Source organism: Schistocerca piceifrons, chromosome 3 (assembly GCF_021461385.2).
Source record: "Schistocerca piceifrons isolate TAMUIC-IGC-003096 chromosome 3, iqSchPice1.1, whole genome shotgun sequence".
Classification (NCBI taxonomy): domain Eukaryota; kingdom Metazoa; phylum Arthropoda; class Insecta; order Orthoptera; family Acrididae; genus Schistocerca; species Schistocerca piceifrons.
In genome coordinates, this window is record NC_060140.1 from 180,982,176 (window position 1) to 180,993,238 (window position 11,063).

The following is an 11,063-nucleotide window of genomic DNA, read 5'->3' on the forward strand; positions in this document are numbered from 1 at the left end:
TTCTCGGGCAAGTGCTCTACACAGTTTTAATCTGCTAGAAAGTTTCATATCAGCGCACACTCCGCTGCAGAATGAAAATCTCATCCCCCAGGCTGTGGCTAAGCCATGTCTCCGCAATATCCTTTCTTCCAGGAGTGCTAATTCTGCAAGCTTCGCAGAAGAACTTCTGTGAAGTTTGGAAGGTAGGAGACGAGGTACTGCCAGAACGGAAGCTGTGAGGGGGGTTCTTGAGTCGTGCTTTGGTAGCTCAGTTGGTAGAGCATTTGCCCGTGAAAGGTAAAGGGCCCGAGTTCGAGCCTCGGTCCAGAACACAGTTTTAAGTTGCCAGGAAGTTTTAGCAAATCAATGTTTGTAAATTGTTTGTTTCATTTACGTGTGTACGAAATTGCATAACAGTGTTAAATAAGTCGACAGCGTGTATTACACGTAGCTGGTTCAAATGGTTCAAATGGCTCTGAGCACTATGGGACTTAACTTCTAAGGTCATCAGTCCGCTAGAACTTAGAACTACTTAAACCTAACTAACCTAAGGACATCACACACATCCATGACCGAGGCAGAATTCGAATCCGCGATCGTAGCGGTAGCGCGGTTCCAGATTGTAGCGCCCAGAACCGTTGAGCCACCAAGCTGCGCCGTTGCTGGTAACACTGTCATTACACGCTTACGGCCAGCATGGAAGAATATTTTGCTGTGTACAGGAGGTCAGGAGGTCACCAAAGTATTGTTAATAAAATGTTTAGTTCAACGAATGTATCCTACATGATGTAATTTAGAGGAGTGTAGGCAGAGACCGTTGGCCGACAGCATGAATTTTACCTCTAAGAAGCACACAGCGACGTACAGGAAAGGAGTCGTCAAATCTTCTTTCCAAAATTTGGAAATTTAATACAGTAGTTGCTTTTCGCACCGTATAAGATCTCTTTATTTTTGAAGAGCGCGCATTTAATTTCTCTGTTTCAGATCACGTAAATCTGGGAGGATACACAAACGTGACTTTGTTTTCCTAAAGCCTTCGTGACACGCTAGATTCTAGCCTACGTCGATTTCCATAAACAACATTCGTAGGTGAACCTGCAACTAGGTCGTAAATTGGTTCAGGGGGAAATAAAGCTTGATTCTCATAACATAGGCGTACGGCACGGTACACAACTACTCACTCTGGTCCGAGACGCCTGCTGCGCAGTGTATGCACAGCAAATGCCATTTCCGGCCACTGTGCTTTCACGTTCTAGGACATTTCTCGAATTGTTTTACGACAGGCTTCAACTTCAACATTAAGAAACACCATATTACTGTAATTGTCTTCTCAAGAGTTATCAAATGCAGTTGTAAAAATTATACGGTCCATTTAGAAAACGTACTTACTTCAATATCTCAGTTGATACCAGCGAGCCAGCCGGAGTGGCCGAGCGGTTCTAGGCGCTACAGTTTGGAACCGCGCGATCGCTAAGGTCGCAGGTTCGAATCCTGCCTCGGGCATGGATGTGAGTGATGTCGTTAGGTTAGTTAGGTTTCAGTAGTTCTAAGTTCTAGGGGACTGCTGACCTCAGAAGTTAAGTTCCATAGTGCTCAGAGCCATTTGAACCATTTTGAACCATCGATAAAAGCGTTAATCAAATGAAAACATACGTGCCCCTCGATTCTCTAACTTTTGCCGAAAACCACGTTTCGATATGTGTAACCATTCACGAAATAAAAGGCGTGTTACCTTTTACGTGGGTCACTCCGTATAGATAGCTTTCTGTGCCTAAAGTGATTGGTTGGTAAATTTTGAGGATTGATTTGCGTTTGCACTTTCCTTGTACCACCTTTTCAAGAACGCAGCTGAAAAGCAATGGAGACAATTCCTCTCCCCGTCTTTCTCCCGTTTAGATTGCGAAAGTGCTTAAGACTTCCCCCATGAATTTAACTTGGACTTTGCGCCCGTCAGTGTCTAGTTTATAACTGCAAGTGTTTTCAAATACAGACCTTGATCTTTTAATACGAGGATGAATCAGGAAAACTTTGCCTCGATTTTTTATTGTCCGAAATAATGTACTTAACTTTGTGTTCTGCCTTACGGCAGCTCTTGTCATCGGGGAATCCTCGTCAGAGAGGTCCACCGCACGAGCGTCTAGAGAAGTGATTCCAGTGGTGGTTTCCCGTTGCCTTCCACTGATGATGATGAAATGATAATGAGGACAACACAACACCCAGTCCCTGAGAGGAGGAAAACTCCGACCCAGCCGTTAATCGAACCCGGGCCCTTGATGTGACATTCCGCCGCGCTGGACACTCAGCTATCGGGGCGGACATAATGTAATTGCAGTTAATTTTAAATGTATATACTATTCTATGTACCTTACACTGCTTTTCCCTAATCCCCAAACCGGTTCAAACATTATTCTAAAAAATGTTCAAACGTATGTGAAATCTCATGGGACTTAACTGCTAAGGTCATCAGTCCCGAAGCTTACACATTACTTAACCTAAATTATCCGAAGCACAAACACACACACCCATGCCCTAGGGAGGACCCGATCCTTCGCCGGGACCAGCCACATAGTCCATGACTGCAGCGCCCAAGACCGCGCGGCTAATCCCGCGCGGCAAACATTTATTCTATCGCGGCGTTAAATTTGAGGTGTCCCTGTGGTACAGTTCGTATGGCTGACTGTTGAACCACCGTCGGACTGTCTTGACTTCATAGTTGCACATGAGTCGCCGTCCATAGAGGCTCTTCTTCAGCGGACCGTAAACGTAAAAATTACTAGGGGCGAGGTCCGGACCGTACGGTGGGTGGTCCAGACCCCCCATTGAAGTGATCCGAGTTTTTAGGGGGTTTTGATTGACACATGTGGTCTCGATTTACCGTGGAGAGTATCCAGATGATCCATATCGAAAATACCTCGGCCCTTCTTCCTGACTGCAGCCCGCAGACGTGACGGCGTGGAACAATAACTGTCAGCATTTATGGTTGCGCTTAGTGACATGAAATCCACCAGGAACAGTCCATGCACGATCCTATAAGATTGTTAATGTTACTTTCCCAACAGACGCATTAAAGGAATTGTTTTTATACCTCCTCAGCAAACTGTTCCAGATGATTCAGTAAAGTAATCATTCGCTTCCATTTCATCGTGGCATCCAACTGCATAGGTATCTACCGACTTGGAAGCTTCCGGTATCCTAAGGAGCCGTGAACGATGTCGTAAGGACTTCCATAAGAAATAACTAGTTCCGGGGAAATGTCCTTTAGGAGCACACGTGGATTTAATTTTTCCCTTGCATCCACGCGGGAAATGTCAGTCAGCGACTAACCCGGCCTCCCCGAACACTCATGGTGACGCAAGTCTTCACCACCAACATCTGACATTTCCAAAGCGAAACACTTGTCCCCATGCGTTGGTTGCGTTTCCCTGTGGATTTCGATGGGCGTTAGTCCTTGCTCCACAGAAAACGAATCACAGTTCTTTGTTCGTACGCCACTGACGTATGAAATACAACCGCCATTCTCGGCATATGATGGCAGGGTCGTGCCTTGGAGCAACCAGCAGATATGGCTGCGCCGGTGCCACAAAGATCCACAGCTGAGAATGCATATGTTGACTTCTGATTTAAAGCCGTAATTTGGCTATAAAAAAAGTGGGGGCAAAGTTTCCTGATTCACCCTCGTATTTGAAAGAGTGATTCCCGCCGAACTGAGTCATAGGCTTTTTTTAAAAACCACAACTAGGCTGTACCGTGAACTAGGACTCGTAATCTGCTCTACGAAAGATTCCCGATCCGCCGCCATGCTACACTCGCAGGCCGGCGGCCAGCATTTCGGCCGCGGCGACCCATCGTCAGAGGCGACATTTATTTCCGGAGTGCCGGCTGTGACGTCCGAGCCGCTGTGTGAATGCTGCAGGAATAAATGCCGCTCGGTAATGGGCCGAACGCAGTTATCTGCGAGATAAGGCCCGACTAGCGCTAATGGTCGCAATTGATGTGTGCTCGGCACGGCCCGCGCCGCGGATGCAAATTCAATTGTGAAATTACTGTCCGAAAAAACGGGAGGAGGGAAAAAAAATTACGCGCTGAAAGAAATTCTGTTATATACATTTACAGGGAGACCGTCATTAATTTTACATGGGAGAAAAAAATTAGGGAGACGCGTCCGTCGTATTATTGGAGCCGAATTTATTGCCATACGGTGTGTTATCAATTGTAGCAGTAATTGCCGGGGGCGTGTCAGGGGTGTGACGGGTATTTTACTTGTCGTCTCGCAGGGTCTCGCCCATCCGCACCCCTCCCCCCTCCCCACCCCTTCACTCCCACCCACCCTTCCGTCACTCGTGTCCAGCTCCGCTGTCAGCCTTACAAAAATTACGTTGTCGCTCATTATATGGACGGCAGCGCGCCTTTTCAGAGCCTTTCACGATAGTCCCTCTTTTCAACCCCCGCGCATTCATATTTTGGAGAAATTTCTATCGGTAGCGTTTTATATTTTATGACTGCGCAAATATTTAAAGAATATTAAATTGTGACTTCCGTATCTACGAAGAAAGCGTATAAATGATGTCTTGTGCCAAGCTGAAAAATGCTATACCATTATTGCTTTTTGTGACAAAGAGAAAAAATTTCTTCCTTTTCGGCGGAGGCAAATGCACTGTATTGTCAGATTAAGTGATACAATACGAAAAGCTTTTGTTGAGAGACTCCAAGGTAATAATCCTGATCTTCTTTCACGTTCTGTTTATGTCACTTTACTCTCTTAGTAAAAGAAAATATTGAAACGGTTGGCAGACCGAGATGCAGATTGCTTTCTTCTCACATTTTCCTCTAATTTTGCTGTTTGCTTTGCTATTGCGCTTTAGCAGCAACTTCTTTTGGAACGTGGAGGTACCGATGATGTCTTGCGAGACACGGCGGTGATATTTCACAAGGCAATCAACGAAAGAAACGTGAATCTAACTATAGTACTACAACGCCAGTTACGGGAGAAAGGGGGGGGGGGGAGCAAGAAAGCCAGATGCAGTTAGCGTAATAACTCTATCTGAATACAGACTACCGTGAACCTAGAACCTGGGAAATACGTTGAAACATGCGATATGTCACACACACTCACTGGTCATACCGGACTCGAGAGTCCATTACCGCAGCAATGTATTTTCGCCATCTGTCCCTGTCTTGGGCTGTTTCCTTCCATTCACCTTCAATACCTAGGCTCCTCAAATCAGCCTTCACATGTCCTCCCATCTACGCCTCGGTCTCCACACAGGACGTTTTCCCTCTAAGTGCCCTACCAGTACTCTGCGCGTTGCCCTGCCCTCATCCATTCGAGCTACGTGACCCGCCCACCGCAGCCTACGTGATTTAATAATACTGATTATGTCAGGGCTTGAATAGAGTTCGTGAACCTCTTCGTTATGCAGTGTTCGCCACTCTCCGCTAATGTCATTCCTTTTTACTCCGAAAATTTTCCTGAAAATTTTGTTTTTAAATACTCGAAACGGCTTTTCATTTTGCACAGTGAGAGACCAAGTCTCACACCCATACAGCATAACAGGTAGAATAATACTTTTGTGTATTCTAATCTTTAAATTCCTAGACAATATCCGTGATGAAAGTAATCTATTCAGTAAGAAGTAGCACCCCCCCCCCCCCCCTAATCTCTTCTTCAGTTCGGATTCAATCTCATTTCTCGAAGTGATGTCCACGCCTAGATACTTAAATGTGTTCATTTTTTCAAACTGCATGTCTCCAACTCTTAACATTTCCTGATCTACTGCTGTTGGCATTCTGGTAGCAACCAGGTATATAGTTTTGTCTTCACTTATCCTTAGATCTACATCTTCACTAGCCTTGATTAACGCATTCGCATTTGCTGTTACAGATTCTTTCCTATCGCTAATGATGTTTAGATCGTCTGCATACCCTAATATCTTAATTTTTCCATTTAACTCCACACCCTCTGAATTATCTGCTGCCACTCGTACAGTATATTCTAGGACTAAATTAAAAAGTAGCGGAGACAGGGCATCTCCCTGCTTAAGAGCGATCTTTATTACAAATTCTTCTGACTCCAATTTCCCCACGCGTACTGTACCTTTTGTGTTTTTCGAACTCACTTCTATAAGTCTAACATACTTCTTTGGTATCCCAAGTTCCAAAAGAATTTTGAACAATTTTGACTGCAATACTGAATCATACGCTTTCGTAAAATCTATGAAAAGATTATGAACTGGTTTATTGTATTCTCATTTCTATTCCCTAATTTGACGCAGGGCGAATATTTGGTCTATAGTTGATCTGTTCCTCCGAAAGCCAGCTTGGTAATCTTCCACAATTTCATCTTTATATGGTGTAAGCCTGCTTAGCAGAATATTCGAGAAAATTTTTGGAACATACTGGTAATAGCGATATCCCTCTATAATTACTACAATCCATTTTGTCGCCCTTCTTAAAAATTGGGATCAGAATCGACTCCTGTCACATGCGATATGTACAGGTAAGAAACCTGCAGACAGATGTCGCAACGTTACGTACTGTTAGCGGTACCTACCGCTGCTAGCAATCCAGCAGAGGGCGAGTGCAGAACCTATTAAATGACTAGTCTGCACACGGATTTCGTTGCGCGCCGTTGCTTTATGGCATTACACAAGCGATTAACGATGATTAATGTGGCTTATGAGGTCAGTCAGTGAAATACTGATACATCTGAGTAAACTGAGCAACGAAATCGGGAATTGAGGATATTAATGTACGTTTAGCACAGGTCAGAATTATGTCGTTGCTTTATTTATAGAACATTGCTTTGCTATGAATGATGGTCCTACATATAATGGTCCAATCGAATCTAAGACAGTTTTAGCACGGTATCTGTAATCAATAAACAGTTCACTACAGCACAGTCTCTTTAAATCCCGCCACGTCCACAGCTCACAAACTTATAAACCGAAGACTAATTTCGAAGAATCGTATAGTCATGATCCTATCTCGGAATTAAAACACGTGTGACTCCAGGCCGTTCTAGCCCACCTCACCTGCACGGTACCCAAACACACAAATTACCACGATCTCTGCCTTGTATCTCTGCCCTGCATTTTGTCAAGTGACACTCTGCTCTTGTCAAATTAACATCTATGTACCTGACCATCATTCGTTTACAAACACTTTTCACAATGTACAAATACGTAGATCAAATACGTTACACAGTTATTCCATCATATACTATTATGTTTTCTCGTTAAAATTATTTTTATTTTTGTGTATTGCACATGCCGGGACAGCAATCGCTCGTCAAAACAGCTACTTTATTCTTTCTTGCCTGTTTTGCATTGTGTTATTCACATTCATCTGCAAAAATTAATACAGAAATTTATTGCTAATAAACATACAAAATGAGATATTGGTAGAAATTACCCACGCAGAGGCTAACACCTTTATGTATATATGGATGACTCCGTTTTAGGTGCACAGTTACACCAGTTATGTAACAATGTACAAAGGAAACCCACCGGCCGGGGTGGTCGAGCGGTTCTAGGCGCTACAGTCTGGAGCCGCGCGAACGCTACGGTCGCAGGTTAGAAACCTGCCTCGGGCATGGTTGTATGTGATGTCCTTAGGTTTGTTGGGTTTAAGTAATTCTAAGTTCTAGGGGACTGATGACCTCAGATGTTAGGTCCCATAGTGCTCAAAGCCATTTGATTTGAAAGGCAACACGAAACGAAAGCACATTAAGATTATGTAATGAGACTTTACGTAAGAAAAATTGAAACTAGAGAAGGTGCAAAGAGATGCAGTAGCTAGGAAACCACACTGCCAAGCAATCTAAAACCTTATCTGATTGAGTCATACATCAACGAGATTACCTTTTGAAGTCCAGGTACAAAATTTAACAGTGCATAACAGCTTCGTGGCTACTTTGTAATCATGGGACAGCTTCGAAATAGTCAAACACCTCAACGCCCATGACTAGCTCCTCTCCTACTGCTTCCAATTATACAGTGTTATACAACAAGAGGAAGAATAAATGGATCAATGAGTTTAAAAACGTGATATTCGATCGATAAAGACTAGCTGTAAATGTTAGGACGTGTAATACAATTATTGCTTCTAAAATCACAAAAAAATCTAGAATGTGTGGAGAGATACCTCTGATATGAGCCTAACAGTGTGTCAACCTCATAAACAGACGAATGCAAGTTGAAATGACAATGACAACGATGATCTTAATGATATAGTATTACTACTACAGCATAATACTCCGTTAATTGTGTCACGCAGAGCATCAATGGCAGCACTGCACACCGAAAACATACACATGTCGCACACAAAATGTAAAGTGAAAGTGACGTATGCGATGTGTTGAATCAAATCTGGATGAAGGAATGCCGGAAATCGGCCAACTGGAGCATGGCGACTAGTAAACACTTCTCAAGGAACACACGCATGGGTTAGCAGCGCTGGAAATCATATGTAACATCGAAAGATAGTTTCACATTGCGAAATTTGCGTTACAAAAGTTGATAATAACTTAAAAATCAAGAAGAAAACATGACAAAATACAGCATATTGTAACTACTACGTAATACATTTATTATATGTATGAAAAGAAACATATATTACAGACTACCGAAGATGCTTCACAAATAGAAGAAGCGATATGCGTATGGCAATAAACAACCTGCCATCAATTAGTTCAGAGACCTAATATATCTCCACAAGTTTTCAAGCAACTAAGCAACGACGGAAAATAAAAAAAACGGCAATTATTATTCTTTTAGGTACTGTAAGTATATTGCCACACGTCGCCCATGCAGTTTTTTTCTGTTAGTGATTGCAAAAGCCGTACTAAAGCGCAGTCTCTATTTTTGATAAATATACTTAATATTAATTTGCATTCGAGTTTGGAGGTTTAATAAGCCGTCCATCACAAAATTTCCTTCCCAAACAGCAAATACAGTTGTAATAATATTACACATAAATCACGTCCAAGAATGTTACGAGTACTTTACAATAAAAGCATCAGCACAGCATTGCACCAAAGGTGTCGAGCCAGTTGAAAAAGGAAAAATACTGAATTGTTGTTGAGATCAGCAGAGAGAGATGGAAGAAGTTATTAGCTTAGAATCGTATGATTCGAGTTTCTTGCGATGTATAAGCTTCTTCATGAACGATAGCAGATATTTACCGAATGGGAAAAGAATATTCTCGTTGCAGCTAGAAGCGATTTCCAAACGTCGCGTCGCCGAAAGTATAACGATTTCCGACCAATTTAAACACAGTGCAAAAAAAGTATTTAACAAGTCATTGGGCTCATTTCCGTCTTCGCAGTAAGCTTTTTCCGTAGAATTCATTTCTTACCCTCGCCCAACTTCCAAATTGTCTTTACTTCACGGGTCCGTTATCTCCGTCAGAACATCCTTGGTTCCGCCGCTCGCTTCCCCTCCTGGTGAACGCCTTCTTCTGTTTCAGTGGGCCGTTTCATTAAGCTGTCGTTTCCGCAATTAGCTCCAGGTCGTGTGGAAGCTTTGTGCGTGTCCGCTTGTCGTGAGCTCTCTATTCTCCATGCTACCTTTCTTAAGCCACGATCACGACCTCAATTGCTCGCAGTGTTAGCAACCTTTTCTGTCCGAGTCACTGTCCTCGTCGTTGCTGACACCAATTTACACCTGCTGAAAAAACTTTTCTCAATATGTGTGATTCCTACTATGTTGGTTTAGATTTTTTGTCATCTGACTAGAATGACAGTAAATGTGTATGTTGTGGTTTTCAATTGAACGCTGCATGCGTTTCGATTACCGTGACTGGAGAAACACTGCGTGATAAAATTGCTCTTCCTTCTGCTCGACTAGACATGCATGGTTAAAGTGTAACTTATACTTAAACCCAGTTATGTAGAGTGATGTTTAGGACAGTGGACACGAGTTTTGGAATTATAGGGTTCATATCCCCTCTGACCATCGAGTCTGAAACTGTCTGTGGTTTTCCTGAATCGATTAAGGCATGTTACGGGACGGCACCTGTGAAAAATAGAAGGGTAGATTTCGTTCTTCATCCCTCCTAAATCTGATTTTGTGTTCCGTTATTAACGACCTTGTTGCTGACCGACGTTATACCATCTTCCTTCTCTCCTTCACGTTCATATCTTTAGACAAATGCTACTTAGAGCAGCGAGTGAGAAAAAGCTCGTTACATTGAAACTGCATTTCGTTTCGCTTTATACACCAATTTACATTGGTATTGCACTGAAAAATCTGAATAACAGTACAAATGTCGATAGTATACGTAGTATCAATTGTTTGAAAAAAAGTAATATTTTCTTCACTGACGTTACTTGCTGTCACCAACAGTGATGCCAACTTCACTGTTCGACCTTACACTTGCATATGTTAGCGTTGTTCTTCTTTTACGTATAAGCCACTCTAAACATTTATTTTAGTTACTTGTCTTCCACATTTCTCTCACTATTTCTCGTTGTTTCTCTATTTCTTTTTCTTTCCAAATGACTCCAGTCTTCTTGGGTTTCTCATGGAACCTTCTGGCATTGTGCAATTTCTTCTAAGTGGCAGTCGTCCCTTAATAACATGTGAACTAATTCGGATTTCGTCTATGTCCTTTCCAATTCCCTTGCACTGTGTGTTATCCGTTTTTAATTTACAGAAGTGAGTGAACAGCTTCTCTGAAGGTCAGTTGTGATTCATCCTTTCGAAGTGGCGAATGAAAGCTATTCTCCTTTCCTTAATCATATCAGTAATTGTTTCAATACGTTTATAACGTTCACTGCTTCGGCGTCTTCGATATTGTGTTTACTCCTTAACTGGTCCTAAGATTTTCTTCAGTACTTTTTTTACTGTGAGTTCCAGTGCATCCGTCATTGCCTTGTACCTTAGAATTAAATGTTCTTCTGTACAAAGTGTTTCTGGTCAAATTACTGTAGTGTCTGGATTTAGCTATGAGGGATATAGATTTCCTGGTATGTATACATCATTTGGCGAGGTTGTAAGCTGTTTCATCTCATTAACTCTTGCTTTAATGGCGTCTTTATCCGAAATGTTCAATTACTCCTCACAGCAGTGTTCGGTTTTGTCTCG

The 11,063-nt window shown here is 42.5% G+C and overlaps 1 non-coding gene across 1 annotated transcript; it reads left to right on the plus strand.

Moving 5' to 3' along the window:
- Nucleotides 1-236: 236 nt before the first annotated feature.
- On the plus strand, nucleotides 237-311 carry Trnas-uga. Its single transcript has one exon. It is a non-coding gene; the product is annotated as a tRNA-Ser (tRNA).
- The last annotated feature ends 10,752 nt before the right edge of the window (nucleotides 312-11,063 follow it).